The sequence below is a fragment of the Dendrobates tinctorius genome, unplaced genomic scaffold (genome assembly GCF_039654945.1).
Source record: "Dendrobates tinctorius isolate UK_male_01 unplaced genomic scaffold, ASM3965494v1 ptg000111l, whole genome shotgun sequence".
Taxonomy (NCBI): domain Eukaryota; kingdom Metazoa; phylum Chordata; class Amphibia; order Anura; family Dendrobatidae; genus Dendrobates; species Dendrobates tinctorius.
Window position 1 is genome coordinate 36,359,203 of NW_027361779.1, and position 16,939 is coordinate 36,376,141.

Genomic DNA, 16,939 nt, shown 5'->3' on the forward strand with positions numbered 1-16,939 from the left:
GTGCATGCTGGTTAAATGTCTAAGCATGCAACTGGTATTCAAATTTTTCAGATTTTTCCCTCGGCTAAAGGTCTTTGCGCACTTCTTACAGATAACCTTGGCCTGATCATGAGGATTTTGTTCAAAAAAGTGCCACACTGCACTCTTCCTACTTTGGCAGACATTTTGATCTTTTGACCCTCTGGACAAGCTGTCCAGCAACTCTTTTGATGTTTGGAACCTGTCTTTGGAGTGCTCCGGGCCTGCCAGATAACAGCTGTTGCGATGTCGATGTCTGCTGTGGATGCTCCTCATCTGAGCTATTGGAAGCAGCACCCTCTTCCCCCAATGGATGCCAATCTGGGTCAACAACTGGGTCATCCATCACCTCCTCTTCTATGTCATGTGCACCTTTCTCTGTGTCACCGTGTATGGTGGTATAGTGTGCGGGAAGGGGCACCTGAGTCTCATCAGGGTCAAAATCTGGCTCTGTACACTGCGAGGACAATGTAGTGCTCTGAGTGAATGTACCAGCAGAATCATCCATCAGCGGCTGTGCATCAGTGCACTCCATGTCAGATTCATCTTGGCCTGGGTAATTCACCATTTCACTTGATAATCCAGGCATGGTATGTGAAAACCGCTCCATGGAGTAATCAGTAGTATGGCCTGCGTCATCCTTCAATCTTGGTTGGGGTGAAGGACACAAGGAAAGGTGTGGTTTATGAACATGAGCCTCCAATGACGACTCAGTGCTTTTACTTTTTACAACTGAAGAAGAGGAGGCGATAGAGCTGGAGGCTGAGTCAGCAATGTAAGACAAAACTTTTTCCTGATGCTCTGCCTTTAAAAGCAGTTTGCCAACTCCTAGAAAACTAAGCGTTCGAGGCCTTATGTAGCCAGACGATGACGCAGGGTCAGCACCTCCTGCATTCGGTCCTATTTTGCTCTTGCCACTACCATCAGATCCACCACCAACACCATCATTACCAGCTGCCAACCCCCGCCCAATTCCACGGCCTCTTCCACCAGCCTTCCACATTTTTGGTAGAAATGTAGACAAAATCCAACAAACTATATAGTAATGTAAAACAAGGTACAAGGTGTCTATAGGACAGGGGAGATTTAGAATTTCTGCACACACTTGTGGACAGTGGACACTTTTGGATTGTGTGAGGCCCACTGATATCTGAGCGCTATGTGACAGGCTCGATGGCACAGCTGCCTGTGACCAAAGTGACGAGAGGATAATGGAGATTTTGAATCTCTGCGCACACTTTTGGACACTGGACACTTGTGGATTGTGTGAGGCCCACTGATATCTGAGCGCTATGTGACAGGCTCAATGGCACAGCTGCCTGTGACCAAAGTGACGAGATGATAATGGAGATTTTGAATCTCTGCGCACACTTTTGGACACTGGACACTTGTGGATTGTGTGAGGCCCACTGATATCTGAGCGCTATGTGACACGCTCGATGGCACAGCTGCCTGTGACCAAAGTGACGAGAGGATAATGGAGATTTTGAATCTCTGCGCACACTTTTGGACACTGGACACTTGTGGATTGTGTGAGGCCCACTGATATCTGAGCGCTATGTGACAGGCTCGATGGCACAGCTGCCTGTGACCAAAGTGACGAGAGGATAATGGAGATTTTGAATCTCTGCGCACACTTTTGGACACTGGACACTTGTGGATTGTGTGAGGCCCACTGATATCTGAGCGCTATGTGACAGGCTCGATGGCACAGCTGTGACAAAAGTGACTAGAGGATAAGGGAGATTGGATTGCTTTTAAAAAAGCAGTTTGCGGAGCAGTGGGTAAACAGCAATGCCAGCTTGTCAGGAAGCCTTAAAAGGCAGCCCAACAACCAACACCACTGATACACCACAATATAGCCTCCCCTTGCACTGCACACACAGTGACTTGTGTGTTGTGCAGGCCAAATCGCTAGCAGCAGAAGCAGTTTTTTTGTCTTCTTCCCTGCCTAACGCTCTCCCTACAGAATCAGCAGCAACCTCTCCCTATACTAAGATCGGCAGAAGTAAGATGGCGGTCGGCGTGCACGCCCTTTTATACCCCCTGTGACGCCCACCAAAGCAAGCCAATCACTTGCATGCCCTTCTGAAAGATGGTGGTGACCCGTGCCTAGGTCATCACGTTGCCCACAGTGTCCGTGGATCCTGATTGGCTGAAAAAGAGCGCAAAACAAACTTTTGAAACGCGACTTTGGCGCGTAAGTCGCCGACCTCGTGGCCGACCTCATCCTAGGGTCGGGTTTCGTTTCATGAAACCCGACTTTGCCAAAAGTCGGCGACTTTTGAATTTTTTCGACCCGTTTCGCTCAACTCTACTGATGAGTCCTCGAATGGGATGGCCGTCTTTTTGGTAACCTTGGCGACTGGGACATCTATTTTAGGGACTTCCTCCCATGCCCGTGTTTCCTCGGGATCAAAAGGCAGTCTATTTTTAAAGTCTCGGGAGAGTATTAACCGACGCTCTGCCTCTTTCCACTCGTCCTGGACCATTGTTTTGATGTGTTCACTTACGGGGAACACTACCTGTTTCCGGGCCACTAGTCCTCCAAACATTAAGTCCTGTCTGGACTGTGGTTTAGGGACTTCCTCTATCTGCATAGTATTTCTAACTGCCTGGACCAACTCGTCCGTGTCCTCCAGTCTGAACAGGTACTTCCTGCTCTGATCCTGTCTATCCCCCAGGATCTCGCCTTCTTCCTCCCTGGTCTGAATCCCGGAAGTCAAACTCCTCGCTAGGGCTTGCTTCCGACACTGGGTCTGCTTCCCACCTTGGATGCTTGCGACTTGGCCCTGGGCTGGGGGACTGACACCGTGTGAGGCTGGCTGTAGAGGCCTGAACTTCCTCCCTTATCAGCGATCTCATTTCGGAAAGGAGGGATGGCTGTTCCTCGCCTATGACCCTTGAGGTACAGGGTCCACATAGGGTCCTGCTATAGGTGTCTGGCAGCTTTACCCTGCATACGGGGCATCGGACTGTTTTGGAGGTGGCTTTTGCCGGGTCCTTCACCCCCGAGGGGGATTCTGCCGGGATTCCCTTCTCCTAATAATGCAGAAGGGGCACCTACTTAGATCTGGGCTGTGAGGATGGGTGGGGGAGGGTGGTCTGCGCTATGCGCACTTACCCCTCCACCTGCTGGAGCGTTGCCTTCCATTCTGGCACGATTCTGCAGAGCGCTGTGGGTCTCAGGAGCGCGCGCCCGGGATTTAAAACCGGCGTCTGACGTCACCGGATGTGACGCACGACCTCTCCGGATAGGCCGCCTCCTCCACTTCCTGCCCAGGCTCCTGCGCGCGACCGCGCTCTGCTTCTCCCCCGGTGCCTGCTCAGACCGCAGCTTGCAGGGAACCGCCCCCCGCTTGCTATGGCGGTCTGCTAGAGCCTTCCAGCGCTGACCTCGCCGCCTGCGAGTGCTCGGCCCGCTGCGGGGCCTGACCTCCGCCTGTCATGGCGCTGCTGGAGCCCAGCGCCGACTGAGCCCATCCTTCTGCCGGCGCCCGCTCGGCCAGCCGCCTGCGGGGGCCGACCCTCACCTGTTATAGCGGTGAGTCCTGGAGCCGAGAGCCTCCCACCGGGAGGAACGGCTCCCTCCAGGAGCGTCGTCCTGCTCCTGGCCTTTGGAGCAGAGGGACTCCCCCATCGGAGAGTTTTGGCCCCGGGACCTCTTGACAGGGGAAGGCTTGGACTGGCCGCACGATCCCCTGAGCCCCTCCGGTAAGTCTCTCGTGTGTCCCTCCGTGCAGGGACAGGAAAAACACTGAGGGAGAGGGGGTGGGACATGACCTTTTAACCTCTCGTGTGCTTTCCTGTCCCTGTAAGGAGGAGGAGGACGTCCTCCATGGTGCTGTCAGGTGGACGTCCTGGAAAAAGGTTTTTGCATTTTTTAGTATATGGATGTGCATACCTTTATTAGCCTAGTCTTTCTCTCTTGTCTTTTGGGTCCCATATGTGGTCGAAAACTACTTTTGAGGCACAGTGCAAAGCTCAAAATGGAAGAAGCGCCGTACTGGAGCTCAGATGTTACAATGGTGCAGTGAGCATGTTGACACCTTACCAAATGTATACCATTGGACAGTGAAGAAAGAATAATTACATTTTTTCACACTGAAAATGTTTTTGGCCACAAATTTTTATAAGGGCTAATAGGAAAAAATGGACCTCGCGGTTTGTTGTCCAATTTCTGATTCCACCAATACCCTACATGTAATGAGCTACTTTTGAGGCACGCTGGAAAGCTCAGAAGGAGCGCCATATTATAGTGCAGATTTTACTCTTCTGGTTTGATCCACTGGGAGACCCCCTGAGGTGCCAGAACTGCACCCCCCCATAAGTGACCCCATTTTACAAACTACAATTCTCAGTGAAATCATCTAATGGTGCAGTAATCATATTGATACCACAGTTGAATAAAAATAATTAAATTTTTACTCCAAAACTATATTTTAAGCCCCAGATTTGACATTTTCACAAGGGGAAATGGGTAAAAATGGCACCAAAATTTGGCCACACAATTTTTGCAGAATGTGGAAATACCCTATATGCGGCTGTACAGTACTGCTTCGCCACAAGGCAAGACTCTGGAGGGACGGCGCTCTGTTTTCCTCCTGGTGTGCAGATTTTCCTAGAATAGTTTGCGAACTCCATATACAGAGACCCTAAGTGCCATAAGAGCAGAATACCCCCCTCAAGTGACCCAGTTTTGGAAATTATACCACTGCCAAACTTGTGGATGCAAAATGTGGTTGAGGCACGCTGTGAGGCTCAGAAGGGAGGGAGGCATTTGGAAGCTCAGAATTCCCTGGATTTTTTTTTTTTTGGGGGGGGGGGTGGGATGGTGAGCCATAGGATTTTCCAGAGCCTTTGTACTACCAGTAATGTGGAAGTGGAAGCCCCGTATATTTACATAAACAGATGACGGACGTGAATTGGGACTTGCTTTTTTTGAGGCAGCAGAGTTACTCTGTGTTCCGTTTGGACTCTTTTCAGCAGTGTCCTTCTTTTTGGCCAAAACTATGGCCGACCGCGCTTTTATGCGCTCCTAAAAGTCAGACAACGCTGGATTGACTGATCACAGGGCCCTGATTGCAGGGACCGCTGGCATGGGTCCCCACACCTCTTCCCTTGCCGCTCAGCTGCCCATGACTGCTGTTGGCATGGAACTGTCGTTATGAGGTTAAAGAAATTACAGACTTTTTTTATTTTATACTTTTTGACGTTTTTCAAAATTTGAAACTGAAAAAACCTCAATTCACTGTACATCTGAACAGTAAAGTAGTTTTGCAATCGAAAGTTGTTTTTTTAAAGCAATTTTTCCAAATTTTTTGAAGCTTAATGGCTCCAAAAACTACTTATAATGCTCCATGTGCACATACCCCTGGGTAAGTTAAAGGGGTTGTCCACTACTAGTGCAACCCTTTCTACATGTTTGGCTCAGAGAAAATAAAGCTTACAGTGGGTACTGAAAGTATTCAGACCCCTTTTAAATTTTTCACTATTTGTTTCATTGCAGCCATTTGGTAAATTCAAAAAAGTTCATTTTTTTCTCAATGTACACTCTTGACTGAAAAAAAATAGAAATGTAGAAATTCTTGCAAATTAATTAAAAATGGTAAACTGAAATATCACATGGTCATGTCATAAGTATTCTAGACCCTTTGCTCAGACACTCATATTTAAGTCACATGCTGTCCATTTCCTTGTGATCCTCCTTGAGATGGTTCTACTCTGTTGGAGTCCAGCTGTGTTTACCGTAATTAAACTGATAGGACTTGATTTGTAAAGGCACACATCTGTCTATATTAAGGCCCCGTTACACTAAACAATGCACCAACGATCACGACAACGATACGACCTTGTCAGGATCGCTGGTGCATCGCTACATGATCGCTGGTGAGCTGCCAAACAGGCAGCTTCACCAGTGATCAGCACCAGCGAGGACACTTGTCTCCAAAATAAATATCGGATTACTAAGCAGCGCACGTCACTTAGTTACCCGATGTGTACCTTTAGAAACCTGCGTGCTCGCGCCGGGAGCTGGGAGCACGCAGGTTTCTAAGGTACACATCGGGTAACTAAGTGGCGTGTGCCGCTTAGTAACCCAATATTTACCTTGGTTACCAGCTCCCAGCCCCTGCTTAGAGCGCTGGGAGCGTCGCTGATCGTTGGCTTCCGCTGCCATACGCAGCGATACGTGCTGGCCAGCGGAAGAGCAACGATCAAAAAACGTCCGTGCACGATCAACGATACCCGGTGGGGGGGCCGGTTGCTGATCCCCGTCACACACTAGTGAGATCGCTGTGACGTCACAAAATCAGCGATCTCGCCAGAGAGATTGCTGTGTGTGATGGGGCCTTAAGACCTCAGTGCATGTCAGGCCAAATGAGAATCATGAGGTCAAAGGAACTGGCCAAGGAGCTCAGAGACAGAATTGTGGCAAGGCACAGATCTGGCCAAGGTTACAAAAGATTTTCTACAGTACTCAAGGTTCCTAAGTGCACAGTGGCCTCCAAGTTCCTTAAATGGAAGACGTTTGGGATCACCAGAAGTCTTCCTAGACTTGGTCATCCAGCCAAACTGAGCAATCATTGGCGAAGAGCCTTGGTGAGAGAGGTAAAGAAGAACCCCAAGATCACTGTGGCTGAGCTCCACAGATGCATTAGGGAGATGGGAGAAAGTTCCACAAAGTCAACTATCTCTGCAGCCCTCCACCAGTCGGGCCTTTTTGGCAGTGTTGCCCGACAGAAGCCTCTCCTCAGTGCAAGACATATGAAAGTGTGCATAGAGTTTACTAAAAAAAATGAAGGACTCCCAGACTATGAGAAATAAGATTCTCTGGTCTGATGAGACGAAGATAGAATTATCACCAAAAATTCTAAGCGGTAGGTGTGGAGAAAACCAGGCACTGCTCATCACCTGCCCAATACAATCCCAACAGTGAACCATGGTGGTGGCAGCATCATGCTATTGGGGGTGTTTTTCAGCTGCAGGGACAGGACGACTGGTTGCAATTGAAGGAAACCTGAATGCGGCCAAGTACAGAGAGATCCTGGATGAAAACCTCTTCCAGACCGCTCTGGACCTCGGACTTGGCTGAAGGTTCATCTTCCAACAAGACAATGACCCTAAGCATGCAGCTAAAAAAAACAAAGGAGTGGCTTTGGAACAACTCTGTGACCATTCTTGACTGGCCCAGGCAGAGCCCTGACCAAAATACAATTGAGGATCTCTGGAGAGACCTGAAAATGGCTGTCCACCAACGTTCACCATCCAACCTGATGGAACTGGACATTATCTGCAAGGAAGAATGGCAGAGGATACCCAAATTCAGGTGTAAAATAACTTGTTACATTATTCCCAAGAAGACTAGCTCAAAAGGGTGCTTCTACTCAATACTGAGCAAAGGGTCTGAATACATATGAACATGTGATATTTCAGATTTTCTTTTTTAATAAATGTGCAAAAATTTCTACATTCTGTTTTTTTCAGTCAAGATGGGGTGAAGTGTACATTAATGGGAAAAAATGAACTTTTTTGAATTTGCCATATGGCTGCAATGAAACAAAGAGTGAAAAATTTAAAGGGGTCTGGATACTTTCCATACCCACTGTATGCTCCCCTCCCACCACCATTCGGTGCCAGCACTTGCGGTCCTGCAACCCTTGTGCAGTTGTATGACATGTGGTGCTCACTATCCTTACCTTTGGACATTATGAACATGAAGAGGAAGTCAGGTCTGCAGCTGATCTGACTTCCTCTTCATGTTCAAAATGTCCAAAGGTGGGGACAGTGATGTCAGCGTTAATTGGGAATGGAACAACCGCACAAGAGCCCTGGGAATGCTAGTACTGACACTGCTGGAACGGCACTAGCACAGGAGGGGAGTATAGGCTTTTTAATTTTATCAGGGGCAAACATTTGGATCAAGAAGGGCTTGTCCTAGTAGTGGTCCTCTTCAACACGGTCTCTTGCCAGTGTCTTTTTCTGGTCTGCCTCTAAAAAAAAAAAAATGAAAAAGCTCTCACAAAATGCTCAAAAAGAATTCTATTCTATGTAAAGACTATTTTCTTTTAATACAGTCATGGCTGATAGTGTTAGCACCCTTAAAATTGTTACCAGAAAATTATTGCAATTACACATTTTGTTACAGGTTTAGTTCATTTTGTGTGTATTGGAGCAACACAAAAAAGAGGGGGAAAAAAGCAAATTGGACATGTCTCTGTGTCAGCAGTGGGGTCCTCTTGGGTCTCCTGCCATAGCGTTTCATTTCATTCAAATGCTGTTGGATAGTTTGCTCTGACATTGATTCACCATGCCTGCAGGACAGCTTATTTTTATTTGGAATTTGGTTGGGGCTGCTTATCCACCATTGGCACTATCCTGCATTTAGCAACTTTCCTTTTTTTTTCTCTGCCGTCCACGTCCAGAGAGGTTCTAAACTTAATTTTTGTTGCGCACTATGGACCATGGAACATCAAAATCCTAAAATGGACCTTTTTTTTTCTGTCTTGCTCCAATACACACAAAGGAAATAAACAAGTCTATAACAACACATGTGAAATGGTGCCAACACTTTTGGCCATGACTGTATGTTTAGACTTTTGAGCGTCTTTTAAATGCTTCAGGGTTTCAAAAATGTTTGGCAATAAAGTGCAGATCACTTCTTTTAAGTGATGGAAAACGTTACAAAGTAGGCACTGACCCCCCCAAAAAAAATTTTTAAAAAAATTGTTCAGGAAAAATATGCAGAATTTTTTGAAAAACTCTCTTCCAAACCACTGCAGGAATTACTTCAAGAAGCACAAAATGCCTTAAGGGTCTCCCCAAAGAAGGAGAATTTTCTTAAGCAATCCCCTAGAAAAGCTAATTGTTTTTGACTGCTGTAAAAATAAATCCTCAGTGTGAATATACACCTTAAACTAGTTTGGATCTTCTTTGAATGTCCCTTGGTAGAAAGAAATGTTGTTTTCTGGATGACTAGTGAAAAGTGAAAGAAGTAAATGGGTGGAAGAAAGGTTGCTGACCATAATGCCGACGGGCGGTACTCAACCACTTGCCTCTGTTGCTCACAAATCCTGGCCAGTGTGTGTAGTGTGGAGTTTAAGCACATGGTGACGTCGCACACCAGTCAGTGAGCTGGCTCTTGCATGGTCTGCTGCAGCCCTGCTAGAGCGATGGCAGCTGTAGCCGATTTGCAGAAATGTGCGCTGACGTAGAGTACCTTGACCAGAGGCTCTGGCAAATCTGGGTATGTTTACAGAAGCCGCTGAACTACCAAGTTGAGCACATGTGCCAAGCATGGTACGTGTGTGAGCTTGCCAAGCTTTGCCACCGCCGCCACCAGGTTACGCCCATTATCACACATGACCATGCCTGGATGGAGGTTCAGCAGCAAAAACCACAGATTTGTCTGGTCTGTTATTCCTTTAAGTAACTCTGCTGCAGTGTGATTTGTATCCTAGAAAGGTTGGCTTCAGCAGAGCCTGTTTTTGGATTGGACCGTGTGGAAGACCTGGTGGTGCTGCCAAGCCTGCTGAAAGCATTATCTGCTATCCTACTGACCAGCTGCTCTGGCTTCAGAAGTGGTGTGGTGTGCCTCCCTGCAAAGTGGGACGGGAACCTATGTGTCGTGGATATTTCTGCTCCAGCAACGGGCATAGTCGCACATGCCCCACTTACTCGGTATCTGCGTGCACCATCATCAGCACTTCCACTTCCCCATCCCTTAATTCATGTCTTACACATTTTGTAATTGCTAGATTTCTTAAAATCAAGTTTATTTTTAATAAAAGAAAAAAATCGGTCACTTGCAGCAATCAAAGCGGTTTTTGAGCGTATATGCCACTATAATGTAAAAGAATGCAAAAGTGTATGGAAGACAATCAAATTCAATCCAGAAAAATGTATCAATGCTTTTTTTCAGTTTTAGAGATCAAAGAAATGTTTGCAAATCATGTAGCACTGTATTGCTGAGAAATGGAAGCCTACAACATTTTTGAAAGCTTTTTCTCAGTTTTAGCTATCACAGAAATGTACTCCAAACTATGGAATAGTGTATATGGCTGAGAAATGTAGTCCAGGATAATGTTCCAACGATTTTTGGCTGTTTGGGTGTGTTATTTAGCCCACACAAAAAAAATGCAGCTATATATTTGACAATGGACTGCACAGTCTTAATCCTTATTTACAGACTGGATTCTGTCACTCTCCTACTCTTGTGACTCTCCCTCCCTAGGCTAAATGCAAACGATTAGTCCTCAGAAGGGCTGTTAGTATGATGGCTCAGCTTCAGCACCAATATCAAGACTACAGCCCTCTGATTTCTTATACTGTGCACAAACAGACCTAGACAAGCACTCTCTTTCTCTCTCTCTCCAATACGAAGTGTCAGAGAGCTGTGCAATGGTGTCTGTGTGCGGAGCCTGTACTTTTATAATCCCCGATGATGTCAGGCAGCCAACCAATCACAGTAATGCCACAACCTAGCAGGGGCGCACCTACCATGAGGCAGCACTCTGCCTCTGGCGGCACTGCGCCCCTAAAGAGAGGGGGTGGCAGATTCTCCTCTCTGCTCGGGTTCCTCATACATTGCTGTTCTGTGAGCACAGGACCTGTGATGAGGTCACAGGAGGGGATGAATCAAGCGTCACATGATCAGGGGCATCAGTGTATGCAGGACTCTGCTGTGCTGGTTGCCATAGTGCTGGATGAGTAAAAGTTTGTGTGTGGTCAGGAGGGGTTTACAGGGTGGATGTAGCAGAGCTGTGTGTGTACAAGGTGGACGGATCGGAGCCTCGGGTGTACGGATTGGAGCCTTGTGTGTAAGGGGTGTACGTAGCGTGGCTGCGTGTGTACAAGGTGTACGGAGCAGAGCCACATGTGTACGAGGTTTACGGAGTGGAGCCATGTGTGTGCGAGGTTTACAAAGCGGAACTGTGTGTGTATATGAGGTGTGCGGAGCCGTGCGTGTATGAGGTCGGTGTATGGTGGGGAGCATTCATACCTCCGAACTGTCCCAGATCCAGGTGGAGAGTCCCGATTTTGAGAGTCTGCCCCGCTGTCACGGCTAGGAGCTTACTTTTCACGCAGACACAGGAGTACACAGTGGAGCCCCGAGGAGCACTTTAAAACTCGCACGTGATGTTCCACCGGAAGTGACATTCTGGAAGCTGACCAGAAATTAGGTAATTTCGGGAGGAGATTGTGACAGAACCAGGGAGGCACTTCAGGGAATGCTGCAGATCCATCACCGTGTTATCCTCAGACATTGGGATCACCTTGGAATTGGTGATGCCGGCCATGTGAGCGGATCGTGAAATGTCCTGCCAGGCTGCTATAGTATCTTTATAGAATCTTTCGCTCTGTTTCTCTCTCTCTGTACTTTCTTTCCCTCTCTAATCTTTCTTTCTTCCCCTGCTTTCTTTCTCTCTCTGTTCTTTCTCTCTCCTTTCTTTTTTCTCTCTTTTCTTTCTTTCCCCTCTTCCTTTCTATCTCTGTTCTTTCTTTCGCTCTCAGTTCTTTCTTTCCTCTCTTTTTCTTTCTATCTCTCTGTTTTTTCTTTCCCCTCTTTTTTCTTTTTCTCTCTGTTCTTTCTTTCTCTCTCTCTTTCCTTTCTTTTTTTTCTCTCTCTGTTCTTTCTTTTTTCTCTCTTTTCTTTCCTTCTTTTCCTCAGTACCAGTCAGTGTGTTCAGCAGTGCTAAATGGGTGCGATTGGGGCGTGGATATGTGTGGCTAGTTGTGAAATGGGTGTGGTCAGGGGTGTGGCCTAAAATTTGCTGAGGGCCAGAATGGAGCACGGGGCAGAATAGAGCAGGGAGCAGGATCATGGGGCAGGATTGGAGACAGATGGGGCAGGATGGATACGATGGAGACAGATGGGGCAGGATCATGGGGCAGGATGGACACAATGGAAACAGATGGGGCAGAATCATAGGACATCACATGGAGGCAGAATGGATACTCATGAGGGCAGCATGGGAGAACATATGGCTGGAGCCAGGAATTTGACACATGAGGGCCAGGATATACCATAGGGGCTAATTAAGGGATTATCTGTGTAGCAAGGTGGATATTAAAACTTAACCTTTATTAGGTAAAATTGTAAAAAGCCAAATTAGTCAAAAAAACAAAAAGGGGTAACACAATGAAGGAAGTGCCCTATAACCAATGAACAGAATAGGGGGGTGGAGTTGTTAAAAAGGTACTACTGGCCTCTCAGATCCCAATCTGACCTGATTGCAAAGTGACTGTTTCCCATAGGATGAATAGTATATACATGATCTCATTTATATGGTACAAATAAGAGGTGCTTATAAGAAAAGGATGTTATACCCATACATGTTAGGGTGATTTACTTTGGCAAGTGGATGACATAGCCTATGGGCAACTATAGTCATTTTGCTATAAGGTCAGATTAATATTGAGGATCTGAGAGGCCAGTAGTACCTTTTTAACAACCCCCCCTCCTTTTTCTGTTCGTTGGTTATTGGGCACTTCCTTCACTGTGGTACCCCTTTGTTTTTGTTAGACTAATTTGGCTTTTTACAATTTTACCTCATAAAGGTTAAATTATAATATCCGCCTTGCTACACAGATAATCTGTTTTGTGGATTGTTCTATTCCTGCTTTACATGCTAATTAAGGGATATTATTACTGCAGTGATGTATTTATTTTATTTCTTGAGGATACTGTTTTAAATGGGTGGGTGGTCCTGTTAATGTGCAGAGCAACACTTGCTTTTTTTTCTTCATCTGGTGTAGTTTAGAATTTGGGATAAAATTAAGCAATGTGTTCCGGAAGTGATGCTCTAGATAACTGTGTTATTTCCTGCAGCGATGAGCCCTGGCTGGAAGAAGTGACGGTGGTCTGTGCTGGATGAAATATGAAAACCAAAGATGAAGGACTTCACCTATAGATGTCACTGGTGAGTTAGTTACACTGCATACTATATACAGCGGTCCGGTGTATCAGATGTCACCAGTGATCACTGTATTACCTATACGTTCTATACAGAACTCCTGTGTATAATGTCACCGGTGATCACTGTATTACCTATACACTGACATTGTATACTGAGCTCCTGTGTATAATGGCACCAGTGATCACTGTATTACCTGTGCACTGACACTATATACTGAGCTCCTGTGTATAATGTCACCGGTGATCACTGTATTACCTGTACACTGACACTATATACAGAGCTCCTGTGTATAATGTCACCAGTGATCACTATATTACCTGAACACTGACACTATATACAGAGCTCCTGTATACGCCCCTGTTGATCACTGTATTTCCTGTACACTATACACTATATACAGAGCCCCTGTGTATGTCGCTGGGGATCACTATATTACCTGTACACTATATACAGAGCTCCTGTGTATAATGTCACCATCTCCACCTTTTATCTGCGCCATCTTGTGACTGCAACTTCTGTCTGCGGGAAGTCAGAATTAGCAAAAACCATCTATCAGGCCATGTTCACGCATTCAGGATTGGAGCAATCAAAGGAAAAGTATAATAGAAATACGTCACCACTTCTGTATTCCTCACCCACTCCAGATTTGGCTTACAAATACTGAGGTAAAATACTGAACGTGTGAATGTGGCTTTAGGCTGGTTTCACACATCCTGATATTTCCGGTACCGGAAAAACCGATAGTGGAGATATCCGTGTCCATGTGTGTAATACGTTTGGCAACTGTGTGCTGCATCAGTACCACACGGACGGCCGCCGGGGAAGAAGTGCTACAGTAAGCACTGTTCCCCGGCCAGGGGCGCACCTAAAATGAAGCAAGTTGATCACTTCGCCTCAGGTGGCACTGAGTCTCTGAAGACAAGTGTAAAGATCGATGTTTCAAATATATTCCTATTTAAAAGTGTATGTATTTTACATGTGCGTAAGGTTAGGCTAGTAAAGAGTAAACCAGAATTATTTGTACTGATTTGACTATGGGAGGGGGCGCCATTTTGCAGTTCGCCTCAGGCAGCAGAGAGGCTAGGTTCACCGCTGCAACCTAGATGTCTACAGCATTACACTGACTCACAGGCAATTCCTGCATGCTTATTGGCTGTGTAACAGATGCCAAAGGTGCGGGGTTTCAAGTTTTACGTTGAGCACCCCCCATTGCTCACCGATCAACAAGCACATTCTAGAACCAGGATACTCGAGTGACAGCCAATTATTAGAAAGCACGTTCTCTAATCCCTACCGTTAACAATACCTGGCGGTCATGTAACTGTGAGCATATAATATGCATACTTTCGGCTATTTTCCAACTAGACATGCATTCAGATCACTTGTATTGAGCGAGGATGCTCTCGTCTAGTCGAACTGTAGCTGGGATTATTCAAATTTCATGTTAGCAGTCACATGACCGCCCAGTCTCACCACTGTCTCCAGAGGATCTTATTTGCGTGCTTTGTGTGTGATGTGAGGGTTCACAAGTCTGCAGTCAACTAGAGTGACTGCCTACTTTCATACCAAACATGTACAACCCCTTTAAAGGGCACCTGTCAACAGGCTTGGCTGATACGAGTTAGGCCACCATCTTTCAGGGCTTATATACAGCATTCTATAATGCTGTATATTCTATAAGCCTTATAGCTCAGGGGTCCTGGGTTCAAATCCCACCAAGGACAACATCTGCAAGGAGTTTGTTCTCCCCGTGTTTGAGTGAGTTTCCTCTGGGTACTCCAGTTTCCTCCCATATTCCAAAGACATACTGATAGGGAATTTAGATTGTGAGCCCCATCGGGGACAGTGCCAATAATGTCTGTAAAGCGCTGTGGAATTAATGGCGCTATATAAATGAGTAAAATAAATAAAGTGCTGTATATCTGCAACCAACCCGACCTGGAAGAACTGAAAAATAACTTTTATTATACTCACCTGCGAGGCGGTCCGGTCCGAGGGGTGTCACTCTTCTTGGTCCAGTGCCTCTCATCTTCTTGCAATGCCATCCTCTTGCTTGCTTCTTGTGGATGACGCGTCCCTGCATCATCTACATAAGCTCTCTGGCATCGTGCTCCTGCGCAGCCATACTTATCTGCTCTGTTGAGGGCAGAGCAAAGTACTGCAGGTGATGGGAAAGGTCAGAGAGGCCCAGAGCCTGCACACTGCAGGACTTTTCTCTGTCCTCATGCCCTCAACAGGGCAGATTAGTATGCCTGCGCAGGAGCGCAATGCTGAGCAGACTGGGTGGATGATGCTGGGACGCATATTCCAGACTAACCAAGGAGGAAGACGGTAACGCAAGACGAAGGTGAGTATAATAAAAGTTATTTTCCTTCTCTTACAGGTCGGAGGCTGATCTACAGCATTATAGAATGCTGTAGCTAAGCCCTGAAAAGTGGAGGCCGTAACTCCTATCGGCCAAACCTGGTGACAGGTTCCTTTTGAAGACAAAAATAAAGAATTTGCACCTTTTATAAAGAATTTGGCGCAAAAAAAGTCAACAAATACCATAAGAGAAAAAAATAAGTGACATTAAAAAAACTCGCAAATTATTATTAAAGCCCATTGTTCTGTGTACCGGGATAAGGCCACGGTCACATGTCAATATTTGGTCAGTATTTTATTATTTGTAAGACAATCAGGAGTGGGACAATCAGAGGAAAAGTCACCACTTCTGCATTTTTCACCCACTCCAGATTTTGACATACAAATATTGATGCAAAAAACTGACCAAATACTGAACGTGTGAATGTGGCCTTGTGGATTTGTTCACAATTCATTGGCTTCATAAAATAATGCAACAATTCGTGGATTATTTCTTTGCAAGCTGTAGCATAAAATGTACAAAAGCCTCTGACCTTGATGATTTTTGTTCAGTATTAAAGGAGGTTTTGCGTTTATAAAGCAATGGCAGATCCTAGTAATGTAACATCACTGTATAAGCCAAGAATGCTCATTTACTTATGGTTACATTTGGATTTCACATGAATGCTTATGAGGTTGTGGAATGTTTTGGGGATATCATTTACACACAGATGTATCCAATGGTCCTAAAGAAAAACTGAGACATGCCATGTCTGGTCCGATTGATGGACCAAATTGAAATGTCAATACATGCGTCCATGATGTGCCCAGACAACAGACGAATGCCATTTGTGTTGCATCTGTGTGATGTCTGGATGTGTTAATTCAGCATTAGCGAAGTCCCACTCCCTAGTCCACACTCATGTGCCATCTGTTTTTAATAAAGCCTCATACATTGCAGAATTGAGGCTGATCCACAAAAAGAGTTCATTCAAGATAGGGCATGCCCTGAGTGTAACCAAAATGTGGATCCATTAAAGAGATGTATTCAATTTCACAAAAATATGCATGTGCCCTTAGAGCCAGAAAGAAAACTGGTTTTAGAGCATGTCACCACTTCTCTGCTTTCTCACCATGCATGTTAGGTGATCAAAAACAGCAGCAATCATTGTGATCTATTGGCAGCTACTCTTTCCCCTCCACCTACAATTTGTATGAATTGTATTTCCTTTCCTTGCTGTCAGTCAGTAGGAACCTTCATTCCAACCTTCCAGTGGATGAAAACCTATCCTGGTCATGTGCTACATAAATATTGGATGATCTTTAATTGTACGTGGGATTGATACAGAAATAATAATGGAAAGTTGATAGAATAACATTTATTTGATGAAATGTAACACTACAGCAACAAATTTTAGCTGTACATAGTGAAGAACCAGAGCCACAGAGAAAATGAGTAACATTTTAATTGTACCATGAAGATAAGTCCAATTCTTTCCCTGGATGGCAGGACGCCATGTATGATCAGTAACTGGCAAACGTTGTGTTTGCAAAAGCAAATAAGTCCCAAATATTGAAAATACCTTTAATGAATGACTGAATATAATTAGCACCATAGCCATTCCTTACAGTATACAATAAATGCCTTACGTCTAAGCAAA